Source organism: Chiloscyllium plagiosum, chromosome 47 (genome assembly GCF_004010195.1).
Source record: "Chiloscyllium plagiosum isolate BGI_BamShark_2017 chromosome 47, ASM401019v2, whole genome shotgun sequence".
Classification (NCBI taxonomy): Eukaryota; Metazoa; Chordata; class Chondrichthyes; order Orectolobiformes; family Hemiscylliidae; genus Chiloscyllium; species Chiloscyllium plagiosum.
Window position 1 is genome coordinate 9,133,847 of NC_057756.1, and position 24,557 is coordinate 9,158,403.

At 49.8% G+C, this 24,557-nt stretch overlaps 1 protein-coding gene and 1 long non-coding RNA gene across 5 annotated transcripts in view; both read left to right on the forward strand.

The window, feature by feature from the left end:
* The first annotated feature begins 5,181 nt into the window (after positions 1-5,181).
* LOC122544208 lies at positions 5,182-9,867 on the forward strand. The gene is made up of 2 exons (XR_006310296.1): positions 5,182-5,639; positions 6,645-9,867. It is a non-coding gene; the product is annotated as an uncharacterized LOC122544208 (long non-coding RNA).
* Positions 9,868-18,090: 8,223 nt separating this feature from the next.
* smg9 (SMG9 nonsense mediated mRNA decay factor) overlaps positions 18,091-24,557 on the forward strand; it is a 41,627-nt gene continuing 35,160 nt past the window's right edge. Inside the window, exon 1 of one of the 4 annotated variants that reach the window (XM_043683271.1) lies at positions 18,091-18,141. The gene's annotated coding sequence lies outside the window, so the exon portion shown is untranslated. Of the gene's footprint in view, positions 18,153-21,146; positions 21,177-22,113; positions 22,136-24,557 lie in introns of those variants that run through there. The other 3 variants (XM_043683273.1, XM_043683272.1, XM_043683274.1) reach the window with 3 other exon arrangements.

Sequence of the window (24,557 nt, forward strand, 5' to 3'; positions counted from 1 at the left end):
TCTGGTGGTTATTGAACCTCAAAGTCCTGGTACAGAGGTATGGACACTACCACCATGCCACAAATGCCCTTAAACAGTGGATTGCCACAAGGATCGGTGCTGGGTCCACTACTTTTCATCATTTATATAAATGATTTGGATGTGAGCATAAGAGGTACGGTTAGTAAGTTTGCAGATGAGACCAAAATTGGAGGTGTAGTGGACAGCGAAGAGGGTTACCTCAGATTACAACAGGATCTGGAGCAGATGGGCCAATGGGCTGAGAAGTGGCAGATGGAGTTTAATTCAGATAAATGCGAGGTGCTGCATTTTGGGAAAGCAAATCTTAGCAGGACTTATACACTTAATGGTAAGGTCCTAGGGAGTGTTGCTGAACAAAGGTTGTGAAACCTGAAAGGGTTCAGAAAAGTTTTACAAGATCCTCCAGGGTTGGAGGATCTGAGCTACAGGGAGAGGCTGAACAGGCTGGGGCTGTTTTCCCTGGAGCGTCGGAGGATGAAGGGTGACCTTATAGAGGTTTATAAAATCATGAGGGGCACGGATAGGGTAAATAAACAAGGTCTTTTCCCCCTGGGGTGGGGGAGTCCAGAACTAGAGTGCATACGTTTGGGTGAGATGGAAAAGATATAAAAGAGACCTAAGGGGCAACTTTTTCACCCAGAGGGTGGTACGTGTATGGAATGAGCTGCCAGAGGAAGTGGTGGAGGCTGGTACAATTGCAACATTTAAGAGGCATTTGGATGGGTATATGAATAGGAAGGGTTTGGAGGGATATGGGCCGGGTGCTGGCAGGTGGGACTAGATTGGGTTGGGATATCTGGTCGGCATGGATGGGTTGGGCCGCAGAGTCTGTTTCCGTGCTGTCCATCTCGATGACTCTAATATGCACTGCGGTTTTACTCATGATCAATACAGTGTCACAAGGTGTTTTCATTCAGGGTCGGGGGGGGGGGGGGGCTGTCCTGTGGTACAGTGGTAGTGTCAGAGCCCCTGGACCAGGAGTCCCACCAGCTCCAGCAGTGTCTCAATGCCATCTCTGCGCAGATGGGGTTAGGAAAAATGGGTTAAAAAAAAAACAAGAGATGGCGTGGGGCCTCCCTGTGGTACAGTGTGTAAAAATAAAAACGTTAATCAGGGTAAGGAGGGTCCTGTTGTGGCACAGTGGTAGTGCCTCTACTTCTAGAATGGAGGCTTGGGTCCAAGCCCCACCTGCTGTACAAGTGCAATGACATCTCCAAACAGGTTGGTTCGGGGAGAAAAATAGGTTAAAGAAATGAATGAGGGTCAGTGACAGGAGGAAATGCAGGTGAAATTATCTAATAAGTGAGCAGTTGACCTGATGTTCAGTCTATACCCTTGATTTACAAGAGAGTCTGTGGGGGGGGGAACTCTACATTTCACCCCCTCCACGGCAGTAATAGTTGAGAAGAACGAATCTCTGCCACAGCCTGGTGTAAGTTCTAGGCTCTCTGCTTTAGAGAGGGTGTGTAACTCTGCTGAAGAAGAGATTCAGGCAAATAGTTTTGTCATGATCCATCAACACTAATTGTCAAAACGTGGCAGTGTGAGATTTGAACTGTGGACTGAGGTATCAAACTGGTCAGTCGCAGTGCAACGTATCAGAGAGAGAGACAGACAGAGTGTCAACCTTTGGACTGAGGGCAGTTACATGGTTGGGATTTTCCGGGAACTTTGCCGTGAGCCGTTACTCTGTTCCAAAGGTAATGCCAACAGTGTGCTGCCTGCGTCACCGAGTCAATGAGTGAGCCGGGGTGAATTGGCAGGCACTCCCATCAGTGCCACTCAGTGCTCACTGGTCTCAGTTGTGCAATAACGGATTTGGCAGCAACGAAACACGCCATTCGGCCCATCCACAGAGCTTCCTCCCACGTCCCTCTTTATCGCACCCAATTGTCATCTCCTCCAATTGTCATCTCCTCCATCCCTTTCTCCCTCCCTGTGTTTATCCAGCTTGACCCCCCCTCAATACATCAACATAATTCACCTCGGCTCCTCCCTCTGGGAACGAGTCCCCCATTCGCCACTCCCTGTGGGAGCGTGTCCCCCATTCCCCCCCACTCCCTGTGGGAGCGAGTCCCACATTGCCCCCCACTCCCTGTGGGAGCGGGTCCCCCGTTCCCCACTCCCTCTGGGAGCGGGTCCCCCGTTCCCCACTCCCTCTGGGAGCGAGTCCCCCGTTCCCCACTCCCTCTGGGAGCCAGTCCCCCGTTCCCCACTCCCTCTGTTCGCATTTCACATCCGGTGACCCTTCCTCAGAACCGTTCTGAGGAAGGGTCACAGAATTTGAATGTTAACTCTGCTTTCTCTCCACGGCTGCTGCCAGACCAGCTGAGTCTTTCCAGCGGTTCCTGGTTTGGATTTGTCTCCCTGTTCTGTGGAAAGGAACCTGAGAACGCTCCAAATTTGCAAAGAATGTAAGTTCCCGGTTTGGATCGTATCCCCATGGATCATATTAGTGCCTTCTCCTGGCTAATTAATGTTCAATTTCAGTCAAATATCGATCAGAAGCTGGGAATCACAGAGTTATCTCTGGGAACTGGACAGGATTCTCAGTTCCTCACTTGGCTAATTATCCAGAAAAGCATGCGAGGTTCTGTTGGCACTGACTCAACATTTACTACCGCAGGGGCTGTCATTAAATTTCCCCAACATGTCTTCCCAATTCCGCATAACTAAACACCCCCTCCCTATCTTTGTAACCCCCTCCAGCCCCTATCCCTGGAACGTCCGCCAATCCTGGCCTCTTGAGTATCCCACTCCTTCCCATCGTCTCACCATTGGGGGATGAGCCCAGGGTATGGGTCCTGACCTCAGGAGTTCCCTCCCAGAACCTACTCACCCCCTCCCTCTCACTCTCTCTGCTGTTTTAACACATTCTTCAAGATTGAACTTTGACCTAAATTTTAGGGACCCCCTGCTAAAGAGGGGTGACGGGGTTTGGGGTGACAGTTTGCACTAGAGTGGATAGGTCTTTGAAGGATTACAATGTCAGAGGCGCTATGGAAATGCAGACCCTTGCAATGACTGTGGCGGCAGCTCTCTGTGAGTGCTCCCAGTTGATGGTGGGAGGGCAGGGGTTAATGCTGAGCACTGTGTTATTCCCTTTCGCTGGCTATGGGCCTGTTTGTAACTTGCAGCCCAATGCTATCAGGAGGCAATGACTCACTCCCAGGTGACTGTGGGGCACAGCGGCTGTGGTTTACTTCAGATCAATAACCAAGGAAGCAGTACAGCAGTGGTAAACACTCCCTGAGCCAAGGGGCCCTTTCACCCACTTCACAGTATTAACTCTTTCACCCTGGGTCCCCATTCACACAGCCAGAATATCATTCTATATCCCAGAGTGTTCCCGTCAGTCTGAATCCCAGTGTGTTCCCGTCAGTCTGAATTCCAGTGCATTCTCGTCAGTCTGAATCCCAGTGCGTTCCCGTCAGTCTGAATCCCAGAGTGTTTCCGTCAGTCTGAATCCCAGTGCATTCTCGTCAGTCTGAATCCCAGTGGGTTCCCGTCAATCTGAATCCCAGAGTGTTCCTGTCAGTCTGACTCCCTGTGTTCCCATCAGTCTGAATCCCAGGGTGTTCCCATCAGCCTGACTCCCAGAGTGTTCCTGTCAGTCTGAATCCCAGTGTATTCCCGTCAGTCTGAATCCCAGTGTATTCCCATTAGTCAGACTCCCAGTGTGTTCCCGTCAGTCTGAATCCAAGTGTGTTCCCGTCAGTCTGACTCCCAGTGTGTTCCCGTCAGTCCGAATACCACTGTTCCAGTCAGTCTGAATCCCAGTGTGTTCCCATTAGACCGACTCCCAGTGTGTTCTCAGCCTATCCCTGTCAGTGTATCTCCCAGCCTGTCCCTGTCACTGTATCGCCCACTCTGTCCCTATCAGTGTAACCCCTGGCCTGTCCCTGTCAGTGTATCTCACGGCCTGTCCCTGTATCTCCCAGCCTGTCCCTGTCAGTGTATCTCCCACCCTGTCCCTGTCAGTGTAACCCCTGGCCTGTCCCTGTCAGTGTATCTCCCGGCCTGTCCCTGTCACTGTATCTCCCGGCCTGTCCCTGTCAGTGTATCTCCCAGCCTGTCCCTGTCAGTGTAACCCCTGGCCTGTCCCTGTCACTGTATCTCCCACTCAGTCCCTATCAGTGTAACCCCCGGCCAGTCCCTGTCAGTGTAACCCCTGGCCTGTCCCTGTCAGTGTAACCCCGGGCCTGTCCCTGTCACTGTATCTCCCACTCAGTCCCTATCAGAGTAACCCCTGGCCTGTCCCTGTCACTGTATCTCCCACTCAGTCCCTATCAGAGTAACCCCTGGCCTGTCCCTGTCACTGTATCTCCCACTCAGTCCCTATCAGAGTAACCCCTGGCCTGTCCCTGTCAGTGTATCTCCCACCCTGACCCTGTCAGTGTATCTCCCACCCTGACCCTGTCAGTGTATCTCCCACCCTGACCCTGTCAGTGTATCTCCCACCCTGACCCTGTCAGTGTATCTCCCACCCTGACCCTGTCAGTGTATCTCCCACCCTGACCCTGTCAGTGTATCTCCCACCCTGACCCTGTCAGTGTATCTCCCACCCTGACCCTGTCAGTGTATCTCCCACCCTGACCCTGTCAGTGTATCTCCCACCCTGACCCTGTCAGTGTATCTCCCACCCTGACCCTGTCAGTGTATCTCCCACCCTGACCCTGTCAGTGTATCTCCCACCCTGACCCTGTCAGTGTATCTCCCACCCTGACCCTGTCAGTGTATCTCCCACCCTGACCCTGTCAGTGTATCTCCCACCCTGACCCTGTCAGTGTATCTCCCACCCTGACCCTGTCAGTGTATCTCCCACCCTGACCCTGTCAGTGTATCTCCCACCCTGACCCTGTCAGTGTATCTCCCACCCTGACCCTGTCAGTGTATCTCCCACCCTGACCCTGTCAGTGTATCTCCCACCCTGACCCTGTCAGTGTATCTCCCACCCTGACCCTGTCAGTGTATCTCCCACCCTGACCCTGTCAGTGTATCTCCCACCCTGACCCTGTCAGTGTATCTCCCACCCTGACCCTGTCAGTGTATCTCCCACCCTGACCCTGTCAGTGTATCTCCCACCCTGACCCTGTCAGTGTATCTCCCACCCTGACCCTGTCAGTGTATCTCCCACCCTGACCCTCCTGTGGTAAAGATTCCTTGGAATCATTACCTCATCTCGAATTCCGCCTTGCAATGCCTAATTTTGAGATTATACCCTCTCATCCTCGGAATCTTGGATGTTTCAATGAGGTCTCTCAATCTTTTCAACTCTAACGAGGCTAGGCCCAACCTCCTCAATCTCTCCTCATGACAAAGTCCCCTCCTTCCCCACATCCGCCCAGTGAACCCTCTCTGGACTGCCCCCAATCCCAGAATCCCTTTCCTCAGGTGAATGGCCCAAATCTGTTCACTGTATTCTAGCTGTGATCTGACCCCTGCCTTCTGTTGTTTGAGCAGACCACTTTCCTCGGGGTGAGGGGCTAACCCACTGACCTGGATTTTTGAAGTAACCCGGATAATTTATTTTCTGTCGCCTTGTCAGATTCCGCAAAATTAAGCTGAAGCAGAGGAAGCTCCGGGAGCAGGTCAGCGCCATGATGGACATCTCCAAGGTAACAGGCGCTATGGTCTAATCAGCTTCCAGGTCAAAGGTCAATGGACCCATCATCGCCCCCCCCCCCCACCTCCCTTACATGGAACTGTGCAGAACGGAGTGAATGGGAAGGGCGTTTGATCCATTGGGATTCTGTAGAATGGGAGTGAATAGGAAAGGATTTTGGGGCTCCTCTGGATTTGTGTCCAATGGGAGTGAATGAAAAGGGAGTATGATTCATTGGGATTGCATACAACAGGAGTGAATGGGAAGGGGTTTGGTCCATTGGGAGTGTGTCAAATGGGAATGAATGGGAAATGGTTTGAATCCACTGGGATTGTGTCCAATGAGGGTGAATGGGAAGGGGTTTGAGTCCATTGGGATTTGTACATCGGGAGCGAATGGGGAAGGGGTTTAGGTCCACTGGGATTGTGTGGAGTGGTTGTGATCAGAAAGACATTTAGGTCCATTAGGATTGTGTTGAGCGGCTGTGAACAGGAAAACGTTTCGCTCCATTGGGATTGTGTAGAGTGGGAGAGAATGGGCAAAGAATTTTGGGGTCCAATTGGGATTGTGTAGACTGGGAGTGAATGGGAAGGGGTTTGAGTCCATTAGGATTGTGTAGACTGAGATTGAATGGGAAGGGGTTTAGGTCCATTGGGATTGTGTAGAGTGGGAATGAATAGGGAAGTGTTTTGGGTCCTTTGGGATTGTGTAGAGTGGGAGTGAATGGGGAAGTGTTTTGGGTCCTTTGGAATTGTGTAGACCGGGCGTGAATGGGAAGTGTTTTAGGTCCATTGGAATTGTGTAGAGCGGGAGTGAATGGGAAGACATTTGGGTCCATTGGGATTGTGTAGAGCGGGAATGAAGGGGGAAGCGGTTCAAGGTATTCCCTGACATGACGATCCTCAGAGATGCTGGGAGGGGTGGGGGTGGGGATTGGCGAGGAACAACGTGTCATGAATAGGGGGGGTGAAGAGCGATGTCACTACAGAAGGTTAACATGTAACTCCTGACCTTGAAGATGCAGCTGCTCCTGCAAGACATGAATGCCAGGATGATGGAGTCCTACGCCGAGATGGAGAACAACCTGGCAGCCTTGGTAACCAAGGTCGATAGACTCTCCGCGGCCTTTGACGAGCTGCCCAGGCTGATCTGTGACACTTTCAACGGGCAAAAGACTGGGTGAGGGCGACCCCCTTGGCAATGACCTGCCATAAACACTGGCTGGTACCTGGGCACCCAATCAGGAGAGGGTAGGGGGGCCTAGATGGTTTAGAGTCACTGGCGAACTCCAGGTTTCCTGTCACCCATTCATTCTGAGGCTAATACGAACCTTCCAGAACGTTCTCAAAGGGGAAATGTCTGAGGCTCTTGGCCACCCTGAGGAGAAACGTTTATATCAGAGACCGCTCACCCACAGCTCAAAATGGTCGCCGTAGCGGCCGTGAAAATTCCTCTGAATTTCTGACCAAACCAGGGATCCCGGCCGGGAACACTAAGGCTCAACCTTGTCATTTGGAGGGATGTTCCTTTCGTTCATTCAGCTCTGCTTCCTGGATTTTAATGGCACCCCATCCCCACCCTTTTCCCTCCCCCTCTCTCAAAAGCTTCGGTTCCTTGGTGGGGGAGGAGGCTGGTGGTGGGGGGAACGGAGGATTGCAATCCTCTAGCGCCCTACCCCACCCCAAGCACATGCCAGAACCACCTCTCTGTCCAACTTCCAATCGTGGTGTTTGTGCAACGCAAGCTCCCGCATGTCAGCACCGTGACTGACCCACGTTCACCTGTAATGAGGGTTGGCGAATACTGGCCTCAAGCCATCAGGGACAACTTCCCCATCTCACTGCTCTTCATCCAAATAATCGAGTTTTATTCATTTGTGGGGGGCATTGCTGCCTGGGCCTACCATTTATTACCCCCGTCCCAAGTCTCCCCCTTGAGAAGGTGGGGGTGAGCTGCCATCTTGAACCACTGCAGGCCTCATGCAGTTGGTGGACCCACAATGCCCTTAGGGAGGGAATGCTGGGACTTTGACACTGAAGGAACGGTAGTACATTTCCAAGTCAGGATAGTGATTGGCTGAGAGAGTGACTTGAATCCACAATCCATTGGCTTTGAGTATCATCGTGCACCACATGGCCATTACTGGTCTCTGGCGGTGAAGAGGCTGTTCAACCTTGGGGTGCATCATCCCATTTGGCGTGGGACCAAGATGAACCGACTGATAAAGATTGATTCGTACTGTTAGCTGCTGACCCTGACCTCTGCTCCTAACTCTGACCCTATCCCTGGTCCCTGGCAAAACTATGTCCAAACCCACTGTGATGCAACACTGGGATAGAGACGTAATGCACTGTTTTGGCTGGTGTACATAGGAAGGCAGTTCAGCACAGACACAGGCCATTCAGCCCATCGCTCAGTGCTGGTGTTTCTGCTCCACCTTTCTCTTCACCTGCCCCCATTGCCATCTCCTTTCCTCCTTTTTGCCCTTGTGGTGTTTATCCATCGTTTCCACTTCACTTCCCATAATATCGACACAATTCACCTTGAGCAAGTCCCTCATTTCTCCTCTCCCCACTCCCTGTGGGAATGAGATCCACATTCTATTCCCCACCCCAAATCTGTGTGGGAGTGAGTCCCACATTCCCTCACCCCCCCCGACCCCCACACTCCCTGTGGGAGTGAGTCTCGCATTCACCACCATTGATTGGGTGAAGACATTTATCTTGAAAGCCCCATTGGATGTATTCGGGTCTGTCTTTTGTCGCTGCAGATGCCAAGCCCCTCACCCTCCCAAATTCTGGCCTCCCATCCCTCACAACGGGAAACATCCTCTCCATGACTGACCTATTAAACCCCCTGCACCCCTCCCCCCCACCCCAGATTTATAAAGGCCTGGGACGCTCTCCCCTCAGCCTCCTCTCTCTGAGAAAAGGGAGGGAGAACGTCTGCCCATTCCCTCTTTCCTGTGATTCGTGACCTCTGACCTCTGTTGTCCTTGACTAACACCTTCCCATCGGCCTCTCTATCCTCTCTCTAACGCCACGTGTCACCGGAAAAAGTGAAAGATTGTTGTCTCTATACTTGACCTGATGGACTTGGATTGGCCATTTCTAAGAGTCATCCACATAAGCTGTGGGTTTCTGGAGTCACGTGTAAATCAGACCGGGTAAGGATGGCAGATTTCTCCGAAAGGACATTCGTGAACCAGAGTGTTCTTTCTGACAATCGAAAATAATAACAGTCGCCATCACAGAGACGAACTTTATATCCCATTTGTTCACACTCATTGACTTTACAGGCCACCATCTGCAGTGCTCTCCCTTGTGTTTATCATTGCATGTCTTGGCATAATCAAGACTTCACTGTTATGTTACAATCTGGAGAGGATCCAATTCAGTCACGGCCCAGGATTTGTGATGACTTTATAGATTTTGGAAGCCTTCCCAACCCCACAACCAATCAGAATCACGGAACTGTTGCTGGGCCAATGGTTCTCTGAATGATCTTCTCACCGAGTGCTGTTCCCTGACCTTCTCCCTGTAACCTCCACACTTTCCAGGTACCCCTGCTAATTCCCTATGGAATTAAATTGGCCCAGAGTGTCCAGGGATGTGCAGGTTGGGGTGGATTGGCCGTGCTAAATTATGCATAGTGCCCAGGGATGTGCAGGTTAGGGTGGATTGGCCATGCTAAATTACCCATGGTGCCCAGTGATGTATAGGTTGGATTAGCTCTGGGAAGGGTCGGGATTGGGTTTGGGTGTGATATGTTTCAGAGGGGCGGTGTGGACTTGATGGGCCGAATGACCTGCTCCCACCCTGGAGGGATTCTGTGAAAACTGGTCTTGGGAATGCCCCTGATGGGGAGATTCGGATTTCTGACCCAGCGAGAAGTTGCTGTTGTTGTAATATGGGACAACCTGCCTGAAAGGGCGTAGCTTCAAGAGAACTTTCACATCGAGGGGGTGAGTGAGGGGAAATACTGGAAGGCGATATATCCTCCAGGGCCGGGGGTGGAGGGGGTCTAATCAGAGAGATCTTACAGAGACAGACTGAATGCCCACTCCCACTGTGCTGCAAGATGTTCCAACTCCATGGTAGTTACCTCTCTTGAGCCTGTTGTTGTTAATGACGATGTCTTTGTTGTTATTATTATAAATGCTTTGGGCGCACGTTCCTGATGTGCAATTCTTTCTGTCATAATGCCGCGATATTTTTAAATAAAAGAACACAGAAAAGAAACATCCGAGTGGAAATGCTCTGTTCCTTATCATCTCAGTGTGTGCCCTCATCAAACATTTCTCCCAGGGTCCAGCAACCAGTCAGGAGGAAGCCATTCAAATCCTTGAGACTGCTCTTGTATCCCTCTCCTCCTTCACCGCCATTCAATAGCTCCTCCAGCCCGATTCCACGTTCCCGAATTGTGAATTCCAACGATTGACCGCTCTGTGGTCAGGTGCTGAATGGCTACGAGCCTGGGTTAAGAGCTACAATGAAGCATGCTGGGAATTTCGGTCAAGCCTAAATCTATGCCCTTCAGTTCTGGACTCCTCCACCCCAGGGAATAGACCTTGTCTATTTATCCTATCCATGCCCCTCATGATTTTATAAATCTCTATAAGGTCACCCCTCAGCCTTCGACATTCTAGCCCCAGCCTGTTCAGCCTTTCCCTGTAGCTCAAACCCTCCAACCCTGGCAACGTCCTTGTAAATCATTTCTGAACTCTTCTGATAGGAGGGAGACCAGAATTGCACAGTTTTCCAAAAGTGGCCTAACCAGTGTCCTGTACAGCCGCAACATGACCTCCCAACTCCTGTACTCAATACTCTGACCAATAAAGGAAAGCATACCAAACACCTTCTTCACTATCCTATCTGCAAGGAATGGAGGCATATGCACCAAGGGCAGGCAGAAGGGATTAGTTTAATTTGGCGTCATATTCGGCACAACATAGTGGGCCAAAGGGCCTGTTCCTGTGCTGTATTTTTCTATATTCTAAATAAACCAATGATTTCTCTGTGGGGAGTAGGTTCAGTTGAACAAGAGACGGATGAGGTGATATACTTGTACAAGTAAAGAAACAGTATGAATGGAACTATACTAGAGAGAGTACAGGATCCGAGTAAAGCAGGGTGGGTTTGTGCTTTGGATGTGGCAGGACTGGCCCAGAGAGCTGTAAATAAAATATTACTGTATTCTCAGCTTCATTGAAGTATAGAGTACAGGAACACGGAGGTTATTGTGTATAGTCATGCGTGCCGCACTGGGCACAAAGCAGGAGGATTTTACTCGACTGGCTCCAGGAATGAGAAACTGCAGTAGGATAAGGATATAATGAAGAGATTGGCACTGTTCTCCCTGGAGAGGATAGGGCTCAGAGAAGATCTGTTAGAGGCTTTTGACATCATCAGAGGTCTGGGCTGAGTGGATAACGAGAAATTATTCTCATTCATAAAAGCCTCAGGAACCAGAGGACATGGGTTGAAAGCACAGTATTTTGCAAAAGAAGATGCCGCCTGGAAATGTGGTGGATGTAAGGCAACACACACACACATACAGACACTCTCTCTCACACACACACACACGCACACGCACAAACAGACACATACACTCTCTCTCTCTCTCACACACACACACACACTCTCTCACAGGCACACACGCACACACACACACAGATACAAGCGTTTGGAGAGGGAGGTCCAGAGCAGTGGAACAGGAAATAGGGGTGGTGTGGTGAAGGGCTGTTCTAGATGATGGGGGGAGGAAAGGCACATTGTTCAAAATAGGTGGACATCTGGGATACTCGCGAGTGGAATGTCTCCTCGTCCGAGCAGATGCGGGGGTGGAATTGGGAGAATGGGATGGATTTCTTGCAGGATGCTGGGTGGGGGGAGGTGTAGTCCAGGTAGTTATGAGAGTCTGTGGGTTTGTAGTAAACGTCCATCTGGAGACTGTTGCTGGAGATGGAAATGGAGAGTTGTAGTAAACATCCATCTGGAGACTGTCGCTGGAGATGGAAATGGTGAGGTCAAGAAAGAGGAGGGAGGTGTCCGAGACGGACCAAGTGAATTTGAGGGCAGTGTGGAAGTTGTGGGCGAAGTCAACGATCTGCTCTGGGCAGCCTGGGTGCAGGACACTACGCCAATGCAGTCATCGATGCAACAGCGGAAGAGTTGGGGCATAGCGATTATGTAGGTACTGAAGATAGACTGTTCGATATGGCCAACAAAGAGGCAGGCGTAGCTAGGACACCTGCAATTTATTTTTGTCTCAAGCCCAACTCCATTGGCTGGGATTGAACATTGTCGTCGGGTTTGGTCAATTCATTGGCTGAGTGCCAGAGAAGGTTCTAGAAGGATGAGCACACTTTGGGATAAAAGTTAGCAGGAATGACCATTTGAGACCAACAGTTGAGAAGCACGTGCTCTGAAGTCTTTTTTTTTCCCGAGGAAAAAAACCATGAGGCAAGATCTACAGCGTGAGCAAAATTGGCCACTTGACTCAATTCGGGGTCGTATTTGTTTCAAGCCAAACTAAAATAGTTATAGTTAGGGTTAAATGTGGATTAAGTTAAGGTGAGTTAAAGTGAAGTTAAATGAAGTGAGTTAAAGTTGGATGAAGTAAACATTAACTATTGTAACAATTGTATGTTTTAGACTGAGTGTTGATTCCCTAAGAGTTAAATAAAGAAGGGTTTGTTTGATTAAAGTCTGAGTCGACTCCACGTCTTTTGTCTGTCACACAAGGGAAGAATTCCTTGATAAAAGGACTCCTTTCAGGCAACAATCTCTGAGTGACAACATGTCGCCTCATCTCCATCCAAAATGGCCGACTGCTTATCCTGAGACAGTGGCCTGGTCATAGTTTAGACTCTCCCGCGAGGGGAGGGTGGACCCCTCAGGTGGGAATAGCCTCTCAGCTTTGACCCTGCAAGAATTTAGTTCATTTCATAGATTCACACAGTGCAGAAAGGGCCCTTCGGCCCATCGAGTTTGCACCGACATAGATGCCAGTAAAAGTGTGCTGATCCCATTTTGTCCCATACCCGTGAATGTTGTGATATTTGAAGTGCTCATCCAAATATTTTTACAGAGGTTGTAAAGTTTCTAGCCTCAATTACCTTCCCAGGCAATGCATTCCAGATTCTCAGGCTGAGTGAAAAATCATTTTCTCAAATCCCCTCTGAATCTCCTGCCCCTTTCCCAAATTGTGCCATTTTGTGATTGATCCCTCAAACAAGGGGAACAGCTTCTTCCTATTCACCTTGTCCATATCCCTCATAATCGTCCACACCTCAACCATGTCACCCCTCAGTCTTCTCTGTTCTACGGTAAACAATCCAAGCCAGGTTAGTCTCTCCTTATAGCTCATCCCCCAACCTCCTAAACTCCAGGAAGTTGTATCCTATCTTACTTGGGGCAGCACGGGGACTCAGTGGTTAGCAGTGCTGCCTCAGAGTGTTCAATTCCAGCCTCGGTTGACTGTCTGTGTGGAGTTTTCACATTCTCCCCGTGTCTGTGCGGGCTTCCACTGGGTGCTCCAGTTTCCTCCCACACTCCGAAGATGTGCAGGTTAGGGTAGATTGGCCATGCTAAATTGTCCCATAGTGCCCAGGGATATGCAGGTTAGGGTGGATTGGCCATGCTAAATTGTCTCATAGTGCCCAGGGATGTGTCGGTTAGGGTGGATTGACCATGCTAAATTGTCCCATAGTGTTTAGGGATGTGTAGGTTAGGGTGGATTGGCCATGCTAAATTGTCCCATAGTGCCCAGGGATGTGCAGGTTAGGGTGGATTGGCCATGCTAAATTGTCCAATAGTGTCCACTGATGTGCAGGTCAGGGTGGATTGGCCATGCTAAATTGTCCCATAGTGCCCAGGGATATGCAGGTTAGGGTGGACTGTTGTGGTTGTGTTCGCCAAGCTGGGAATTTGTGTTGCAGACGTTTCGTCCCCTGTCTAGGTGACATCCTCATTGCTTGGGAGCCTCCTGTGAAGCGCTTCTGTGATGTTTCCTCCGGCATTTAAGGCGGTTGGCACAGGATTCCCATTTCCTGGCCGGAGGAAAGATCACAGAAGCACTTCACAGGAGGCTCCCAAGCACTGAGGATGTCACCTAGACAGGGGACGAAACGTCTGCAACACAAATTCCCAGCTTGGCGAATCTTCTCACAAACTTAGGGTGGATTGGCCATGCTAAATTGTCCCATAGTGCCCAGGGATGTGCAGGTTAGGGTGGATTGGCCATGCTAAATTGTCCCATTGTGCCCAGGGATGTGCAGGTTAGGGTGGATTGGCCATGCTAAATTGTCCCATAATGTCTAGGGTTGTGTAGGTTAGGGTGAATTGGCCATGCTAAATTGTTCCATAGTGCTCTGGGATGTCTGGGTGAGGTACATTAGTCAGGGGCAAATATAGGGTAGGGGGAATGGGTCTGGGTGGGTTACTCTTCAGAAGGTTGGGCTGATGGCCTTTTTCCACACTCTAGGGATTCTATGATTCTCAGTTGCTCTCCAGAGGAGAATCCTCTCAAGTTTGGAGTCCATTCCCCATCAGCCTGCAAGGTAACCCTTCATGAGATAAAGAGACCAAACAATGCTTCACTTGAGGTTCGATCTTCCCAAAGCCCTATGTAAATGCAGCAAAACGTCCTCACTCGCACCCCTTCACAGTCAGGCCCTCTGCATTGCCTGCCAAATCTGCAGTTGCCACGGAGATCCCTCCAAGTTTCCCGCTTGTTCATGACCAATTAAGATCGAGAGGCTGTCAAATTAAGTTAAGATACCAGCTTGGAAAGGGGCGTCAAAATTTAGACCCAGGAGGTTGAGTTAATGGATGTTGTCTGTGAAAGTTCAGACACCGCGCCGTCTGGGTGGAATTCGTGCACTCTCTTGTCACGTGCTGGGGGAAAGGTAGGTAGTCAGCCAATTGCTTTACACCCCTCCAATGTCCATCAGTAGACAACACAGAGCGTCTCCTGCATTTCGCTGCTCTGCGTTGGATGGCTAGACTTCAGCGATGTGTGACCAAGGTGAAGGAATTGACAACAACTGCAACATGCTAATGCCAGGTGATGACCATCTCCAACAGGAGTGAATCTAACCACCGTCCTATCCCTGAATTCTCCACTATCAACATCCTGGGGGTTACCATTGGCTAGAAACTCAACTGGACATCCCCTATCCTCCTAAACTCCAGGAAATTGTACCCCATCTTACTTGGGAAGGCACGGTGGCTCAGTGGTTAGCACTGCTGCTTCACAGCACCAGGGATCCAGGTTCGATCCCAGCCTCGGGTGACTGTCTGGGTGGAGCTTGCACATTCTGCCTGTGGGTTTCCTCCGGGTGCTCTGGCCAGTCCAAAGATGTGCAGTTTAGGGTGAACTGGCCAGAGCTAAATTGCCCATAGTGATCAGGGATGTATAGGGTAGGTGCATTAGTCAGGGGGTAAATGTACAGCAATAGGGGAATGGGTCTGGGTGGGATACTTACCAGAGGGTTGGTGTGGACGTTTTGGGCCGAATGGCCTGTTTCCGCACTGTTGGGATTCTAATAACATTCTATTTGATTTATTGTTGTCACATGTACCTCGGTACAGTGAAACGTTTTGTTTAGCGTGCAATACTGGCAGCTCACACCCTACAAAGATCACAGAGTGATAGAACAGACGAGGAACACAATATCACAGCTACAGAGAAGGTACACAGAGAGCGAGATCAACACTTGAGAGGTCCATTCAGAATGCTAATGACGCGGGGAGGAAGCTGTTCCTGAAACAGTTGGTACGTGTGTCTAAGCTTCCGTACCTTCTGACCGATGGAAGAGGTTGGAAGAGATTGGAACTGGGTTGGAGTCTTTGGTGATATTGGCTGTCTTCCCGAGGCTGTGTAGATGGAGTCAGTGGGTGGAAGGTTGGTTCACAAACTCTCTGTGGTTTCTTACAATCCTGGGAAAAGCAGTTGCTTTTCACAATGCATCGATTAAAAATTAGTAAGAGCCTATACAGACACCCCGAATTTCCTTAGCCTCCTGAGGAAGTAGAGGCGGTGTTTTGCTTTCTTGACTGTTGCCTCACTGTGGGTGGACCGGGATAAATTGTTGGTGATCATCACTCCCAGGAACTTGATGCACCCGACCCTCTCCACCTCAGCTCCATTGAAACAGTCGAACTTCCTTGCTTTTTGAAGTCAATGACCAATGATCAGAAACACAGCAACTATAAGAGCAGGTCAGAGGCTAGGAATACTTTGGCAAGGAACTCACCTCCTGACCCCCCCCCAAAGCCTGTCCCACCATCTGCAATGCACAAGTCAGGAGGGTGAGGGAATACTCCCCACTTGCCCCTGGATGGGGAACAGCAGTGTGTACCATCCCCTCCCCACGCCCAACGACCCTCAGTAACAGCAGTGTGTACCATCCCCTCCCCACGCCCAACGACCCTCAGTAACAGCAGTGTGTACCATCCCCTCCCCACGCCCAACGACCCTCAGTAACAGCAGTGTGTACCATCCCCTCCCCACGCCCAACGACCCTCAGTAACAGCAGTGTGTACCATCCCCTCCCCACGCCCAACGACCCTCAGTAACAGCAGTGTGTACCATCCCCTCCCCACGCCCAACGACCCTCAGTAACAGCAGTGTGTACCATCCCCTCCCCACGCCCAACGACCCTCAGTAACAGCAGTGTGTACCATCCCCTCCCCACGCCCAACGACCCTCAGTAACAGCAGTGTGTACCATCCCCTCCCCACGCCCAACGACCCTCAGTAACAGCAGTGTGTACCATCCCCTCCCCACGCCCAACGACCCTCAGTAACAGCAGTGTGTACCATCCCCTCCCCACGCCCAACGACCCTCAGTAACAGCAGTGTGTACCATCCCCTCCCCACGCCCAACGACCCTCAGTAACAGCAGTGTGTACCATCCCCTCCCCACGCCCAACGACCCTCAGTAACAGCAGTGTGTACCATCCCCTCCCCACGCCCAACGACCCTCAGTAACAGCAGTGTGTACCATCCCCTCCCCACGCCCAACGACCCTCAGTAACAGCAGTGTGTACCATCCCCTGCCTCCCCCCATCGACGCTCAGTAACAGCAGTGTGTACCAGCTACAAGACCCACTGCAGAAACTCACCAAAGATCCTCAGGCAGCACCTTCCAAACTCACGGCCACTTCCATCTAGAAGGACAAGGGGCAGCAGATGCATGGGAACAACACCCCTCTGCAAGTTCCCCTCCGAGCCCCTCACCATCCCGACTTGGAATTTTGCCAATTCCTTAGCTGTCACTGGGTCAAGATCTGTCCCAAACAGCACTGCAGGTGCAACGACACCCCCAGGGTCTGCAGTAGTTCAGGGAGGTGGGTCATAATCTCTCCCACAAGGGCCAGTAAGAGATTGCCCGCGATTATGACAAACTTAATGAAACAAAACCCTTACCGATGTTCTGGTGAGAGTTAAGGAGATACAATGCTGTCGGTGGGCCTGGCTGGATTTAAAATGACCAGCCTGGTCTCTGCCCGGTGACTAGTTAGCCTCTTGCTGCAGGGGTTAGAACATGTTTCCTCTCTTCTCAACTCCACTGGTGTGTCCAGATTGCAGGTAAGCTTGGGAGTGTGGTAGAGGCAGCTTTACTCGAGGCATTGAATAATTCATAGAATCATCAGAGAATCCCTACAGTGGGGAAGCAGGCCATTCTGCCCATCGAGTCCACACCAACCCTCTGAACGGCATCTCACCCAGACCCACCCCCGGCTAACCTATCCCTATAAACCTGCACCTCCCATGGCCAATCCACCCTGACCTGCACATCTTTGGACTGTAGGAAGAAACCGTAGCACCCGGTGGAAACCCACACAGACACGGGGAGAATGTGCAAACTCCACACAGACAGTCGCCCCAGGGTAGCATCGAACCCGGGTCCCTGGCGCTGTGAGGCCTGATTATTTGGATAGGAACAGGTGTGGAGGAAATTTCTGGTGATTGGCAGTTGGCAATGATACTCACCTGAAGAGTTAGGGCAGGCATGATGGGATGAACAGCCTCAGTCTGCCCTGTAACAATGCGCTGTATTGCCTATCACGGAGTAACACTGTTGCCTAACTCCTTAAATTTTGCTTTGAGGATGATGTTATTTTCTGCAGATTAAAAGGAACCCTCTGGGTGTTGGGGAGGAGATGGGGGCAACGTGAGTTTTCCCCAATCCCCTCTCATCAAGATAACCGTCTCCCCCATTTATTTCAAAGAGCGGGGAGCTTTTGTCTTTCATTTGGGAAGGAAAGTAAGTGTGTTGCCATGAGGTGGGGAGCCTAGTGAGCACTGTCTGTCCCTGGGTCAGGAGGAGAGTGTGGGACTGGACAGTGAAGAAGGAGTTGGGGGAAACAATCTGATTGAGGCGGAACTATAGTTTCCAGCCTCGGCGCTCCAGCCGGACGGCTCAGAGGCAGGCGCTGTTTGCCCGGGGCGGGTCCGCCGCTCTCAGTCCTCCGGGCGGCCGGTGGCGGAAGAGGCTGAGAGCAGGTGAGAGGGAGGTTTGCATTGACCTCAGGACCCAGCGCTGCTAGTTATACTAGTTACTGGAACTAGTTATAGTTATATGGAACAACTCGTTAATGGGGACGGCCAGTTATGGTTATACTGGGCCAAATGCACCTTACTAATAGTTAAAATGTATATAACCAGCACCACTAGTTATACTAGTTATGGGGAACACCTAGTTAGAGGGAAAGATTGGTTACTTGAACTGACTAGTTATACTAGTCAGAGTGTACTGTCCCCCTAATTAAAATGTATATAACTAGCACTCTAGTTATACTAGTTATGGGGAACACCTAGTTAGAAGGAAAGATTGGTTACTTGAACTGACTAGTTATACTAGTCAGAGTGTACTGTCCCCCTAATTAAAATGTATATACCAGCACTGCTAGTTATACTAGTTATGGGGAACACCTAGTTAGAGGGAAATATTGGTTACTTGAACTGACTAGTTATACTAGTCAGAGTGTACTGTCCCCCTAGTTAAAATGTATATACCAGCACTGCTAGTTATAGTGAATAGCTGTTTATAGAGATCAACTAATTATATGGAACTGCTGGTTGTACTAGAGTTCATAGAGATGTACAGCACGGAAACAGACCCTTCGGCCCAACCTGTCCATGCTGACCCAGATATCCCAACCCAATCTAGTCCCACCTGCCAGCACCCGGCCCATTTCCCTCCAAACCCTTCCTATTCATATACCCATCCAAATGCCTCTTAAATGTTGTAATTGTACCAGCTTCCACCACTTCCTCTGGCAGCTCATTCCATACACGTACCACCCTCTGGGTGAAAAAGTTGCCCCTTAGGTCTCTTTTATATCTTTCCCCTCTCACCCTAAACCTATGTCCCTCTAGTTCTGAACTCCCGACCCCAGGGAAAATACTTGGCCTATTTATCCTATCCATGCCCCTCACAATTTTGTAAACCTCTATAAGGTCACCCCTCAGCCTCCGACGCTCCAGAGAAAACAGCCCCAGCCTGTTCAGCCACTCCCTGTTGCTCAGATCCTCCAACCCTGGCAATATCCTTGTAAATCTTTTCTGAACCCTTTCAAGTTTCACAACATCTTTCTGATAGGAAGGAGACCAGAATTGCATGCAATTTTGACTGTACTGTGCTGTTAATTAAAATGTATACATCACTGTTAGTTATACTGTTTATAGGGATTTGCTAGTTACAATAGCTTACTGCCTCCCTATTTAAAATGTATACACTAATTACTGCTAGTTGTATTAATTAGTGAGTAGTACTCCTAGTTAAAATGTATACAACGCCACTGCTGGTTAAAGATAGCAGCTTTCTTAGACGGGTTCCAAGGTATTGTGTTCCTGATTATAATAGAACCAGGATACAGCATTCCTCTGGTTATACATGTTGAATAACACTACAGTTCTGTTCAATTATCCTTATGATACTATGGCTCTGTTAATTATACTAGTTGTAGGGTATTGCATTCAGTTGGTCCTCTTAGTGCTAGGCTGTATACACTTAATGGTAAGGACCTGGGGACAGTTGCTGAACAAAGAGACCTTGGAGTCCAGGTTCATAGCTCCTTGAAAGTGGAGTGGAAGGTAGATAGGATAGTGAAGAAGGCGTTTGGTATGCTTTCCTTTATTGCTCAGAGCGTTGAGTATTGGAGTTGGTGAGGTCAGTTTTGGAATACTGCATGCAATTGTGGTTTACCTGCTGTAAGAAGGACATTGTGAAACTTGGGAAAAAAAATGAGGACTGCAGATGCTGGAGATCAGAGTCGAGTGTGTGGTGCTGGAAAAGCTCAGCAGGTCAGGCAGCTTGAACCAGGTTCAGAAAAGACTTACAAGGATATTGCCAAGGTTGGAGGGTTTAAGGTACAGGCCCTTTAAAAGGCATCTGGATGGGTATATGAATAGGAAGGGTTCAGAGTGATATGGACCAAGTGCTGACAAAAGGGATTACGTTACTTAAGGATATGGTTGGCATGGACAAGTCAGACCGAAGGGTCTGTTTCTGTGCTGTACAAATCTATGACTCTATCTAGCACTCTGTCCAGTTCCTGGTGTAGTTCTCCTAGTTAAACTAGTTTTAGGACCCCCTGCCTCAGTCAAACTAGTTACTCCTTATCTGTATATTAATCCTGTGCTAACAGGCTCTTGATTTGTTAGATTAATTTTAAGACACTGTTCTTGCCAGTTATTCTTGTTCAGCGATAATGCACAATTGGTGGTTGTACTGCGATCGTGCTCATTAGACTAGTTGCAGGATGCTGCATTTGAAATGGTTGTAAATATCGGAGAGAATGCATTCCTTGTGCATGTTGCTGTTCAGTGCAATGGACTGACACAGCACAGGAACAGGCCAGTGCTTGTCACTTTTAAAGATTAATTCAAATAGTATCAGTTCCTCATCTCTACCCCGGTCGTTTCCCAATCCTCACGCCAGTCATTTCCCCCCATGGCTCTGCACATCTTTCCCCTTCATGTATTTCTTCAGTTCCCCTTTTGCAAGTACCTGCTGCATCTGTTTCCCTCCCCAGATCACAACAACTTGCTGCGTCAAACGTGAATTCGCCCTGAACTCCCGTTTAAAGCTCCCCCTTAACTTTCTCTGCTCTTAGGAGAATGACTCCCAGCCGCTCCCAGCCTTTCTGCGTGAACTGAAGACCCTCATCCCTGAGACAGTTCTAATAAAATCTCCTTCTTGCCCCTCTTCAAGGCCTCAATGTCCATCCGGAAGTGAGTGGCAGAACGGAATGGGTCACAGGAATCCAACTAGTGCCTAAGAACAAACAAGATGCCTCTCTAAACTAAAGAACATTTACCAGGCATCTATCTGACTTTATGAAGAAGGATGAGGATCTTCAGTTCATGCAAACTGTATCCCCACTATTCCCTGCCTATTCTTGAGAGAGTGGGAGCCTGGCACGGGGAGAGGAAGAGAGAGAGAATTGAATTTGCCATGTGTACCGAGGCACAGTGAAAAGCTTTGTCTTGCAAGCGATACAGGCAGATCACACCGAGTTAAGTAGCATAGACAGGTAAATAATAGTAAAACAACACCAAAAACACACACACAGGTACAGGCAAATGGTAGAGTTTGAGAGTCCATTCAGTATTCTAACTACAGGAGGGTAGAAACTGTTTCGAAACCGGCTGGTGTGTGTGTTCAGGCTTATGAAGGGAGGGTGAGAGAAGAAGTCCAGTGTTGGGGGGAGGGAGGAGAGAAGGGGCACCCAGCACTGGTGAGGTTGGGGGGGGGTGGGCGGGTGGAGACAGAGAGAGAACTGTTGCACATAGTGTTGAGGTTAGGTGCATTAATCAGGGGTAAATGTAGAGTAATAGGGAAGGGGATAGGTTACTCTTTGGAGGGTAGGTGGGGATTTGTTGGGCCAAATGGCCTGTCCCCGTACTGTCGGGATTCTGTGTTTGTCCCTGGGCAGCTCGTAGCTCAGGTGGTGACATTGTAAACTTGTCACTGTCACCCTGTACCTCAGTACATTTTGCAATGAAACCTAATTCTAGTATCTGACAGGCTGCCTCTTAAACATTGCAATTGTACCCAGCACCATCACCCTCAGCACGAAATATCTCGTTTATAAACTAACCCTCGCCCCATGCTAAAGTAAACATCCCTCGCTGACGGAATTTCCCAACGTGGGGTTGTGCACTGAAGTTTTGAAATCCTGATGGGAATGGGCAATTGTGGAACTGCAACCTGTGTCACAACAGGCTGTTCTGCTTTAAGAGCCCTTGCTTTATACTGAAAACTTCCTTTGAGAAGTGTTGGGTCTCGTTCCTTTCGATTTGAATTATTCTTGAGAATCAACACGGTTTCGCCTCTTACTTCCCATCTCCTTTGATTCCCCGAATTCCGTCTCTCTTCCCTTCTCTTTTTGCAGACTGAATTAAATAATTTGATATTTACAGTTTGCGTGCCTTGGTGAGGGTGGATGTCGTGTCCAGATTTGGAGCGATGCTCTGGTAGTGGGTCTAACCAGTGAGTCATACGTGTTTATCGAGATTTACCAGCTTAATGGCCATTCAGATTGACAGATGAGTTATTCATTTTGGGATCGATTTCATTGTTTTAACTGTCTCTTGATCCTCTGATTCCAACCTCTTGAGAATTCCCCAGTTCCCTTCGCTCCCTCGCCCTGTGCCTTCAACTGCCTGGGACCCTGAACTCATTAGCTCCCTCCCCAGATGTCTCCATCTCTCTCCGGCAGGGCCATAAGAAACATGTACAGGTGCAGGCCATTTGCCTCTTGCTCCCCCATTCCACAGGATTGTGGCTGATCCGACGTTCCTCATGTCCCCTTTTCCGTGATTCCCCGACTGATCGGGAATCTCTCTCGGCCTTCAATATACGCAAGGACCCTGCCCCCCCCCCACGGCTCTCTGTGGTAAGGGTGTTCCAAACACCCACCACCCTCTCCCTCCCCATCTCCAGCTGAAATTGGTGCCCCTTTATTCAGAGACAGTGCCCCTGGGGAGGGGGGTAACACCCTCTCAGCATTGACCCTGACCAGTCCCCTGTTTGTTTCAGTCAGATCCCCTCTCATTCTTTCTAAACCCCCAGGGAGTAGAGTCATAGAGGTCCAACCTGTCCCATGCCGACCAGATATCCCAACCCAATCTAGTTCCACCTGCCAGCACCCGGCCCATATCCCTCCAAACCCTTCCTATTCATATACCCATCCAAATGCCTCTTAAATGTTGTAATTGTACCAGCCTTCACCACTTCCTCTGGCAGCTCATTCCATACCACCCTCTGTGTGAAAAGGTTGCCCCTTAGGTCTCTTTTATATCTTTCCCCTCTTACCCTAAACCTATGCCCCTCTAGTTCTGGACTCCCCGACCCCAGGGAAAAGACTTTGTCTATTTATCCTATCCATGCCCCTCATAATTTTATAAACCTCTATAAGGTCACCCCTCAGCCTCCGACGCTCCAGGGAAAACAGCCCCAGCCTGTTCAGCCTCTCCCTGTAGCTCAGACCCTCCAACCCTGGCAACATCCTTGTAAATCTTTTCTGAACCCTTTCAAGTTTCCCAACATCTTTCCGATAGGAAGGAGACCAGAATTGCACGCAATATTCCAACAGTGGCCTAACCAATGCCCTGTACAGCCGCAACATGACCTCCCAACTCCTGTACTCAGTACTCTGACCGATAAAGGAAAGCATACCAAACTTGTTCAGCCTTTGCTCATGAGACTATCTCTCCCTCCCTCCCAGGGACCCCCCCCTCTCTGAGCTGCCTCCAATGAAATAATATCTTTCCTTAAATAATGGGACCAAATCCGCTCCCAGTATTCCGGGTGTGGTCTCCCCAGCACCTTGTACAGTTTGAATGAGACTTCCTGACTTTTACACTCCAACCCTCTTGAAACTAGGGCCAACATTCCATTAACCTTAAGCTGAAAAACAAAGAAGCTGGAGATGAGAAAAGCAAACAGAACCCTTCCTGATTCCCTGCTGCCCCGTGTGGGGCCAGCTTGCTGTGTTATGTGCATGGGGTCCCACGGTCCCTTTCTGCAGTTTCTCTCGGTTAAAATAACACTTTGCTCCCCCTTCGAAAATGAATGACTTTGCATTTTCTCTCACGTTGTGGAACTGCAACGGTGTCACAACAGGCTTTGCTTCTGCTTTAAGAGCCCTTGCCTTTTACTGAAAACTTCCCTCGAGAAATATTGGGTCACGTTCCTTTTGAATTGAATTATCTTTGGAGATTTGAGAATCGACATGGTTTCCCCTCTTGCTTCCCATCTCCTTTCATTCCCCAAGTCCCATCTCTTTTTGCAGACTAAAGTGAATAATTCGGTCTTTGAATCTTCACTTCCTGCTTTACGGTTTGCGTGTCTCACATTATACTCTATTTGCTCAGGTTTGTGCCCACCCACCTGACCCATCGATATGTCCATCAACCGTTTGTATTCCTCTCACCTCTTCCACCTACTTTTCGTGTCGTCTGCAAATTCTATTAGTCCATTCACTTCCTCCCTCTAAGCCGTTAATATATGTTGGAAGCATTTGTGGATCTTTCACTGATCCCTGTGGAATTCCACTAGTCACTGATCGCCAATCTGCCAAGAAAATGCCGAATGGGTTTCCTCATTTCTCCTGTCCCCACCTTAGCCCAATTCCAACCCTCCAGCTCAGCACCGTCCCCATGACCTGTCCCACCTGTCACCCCAATCCCAACCCTCCAGCTCAGCACCGTCCCCATGACCTGTCTCACCTGTCATCCCAATCCCAACCCTCCAGCTCAGCACCGTCCCCATGACCTGTCTCACCTGTCACCCCAATCCCAACCCTCCAGCTCAGCACCGTCCCCATGACCTGTCTCACCTGTCACCCCAATCCCAACCCTCCAGCTCAGCACCGTCCCCATGACCTGTCTCACCTGTCACCCCAATCCCA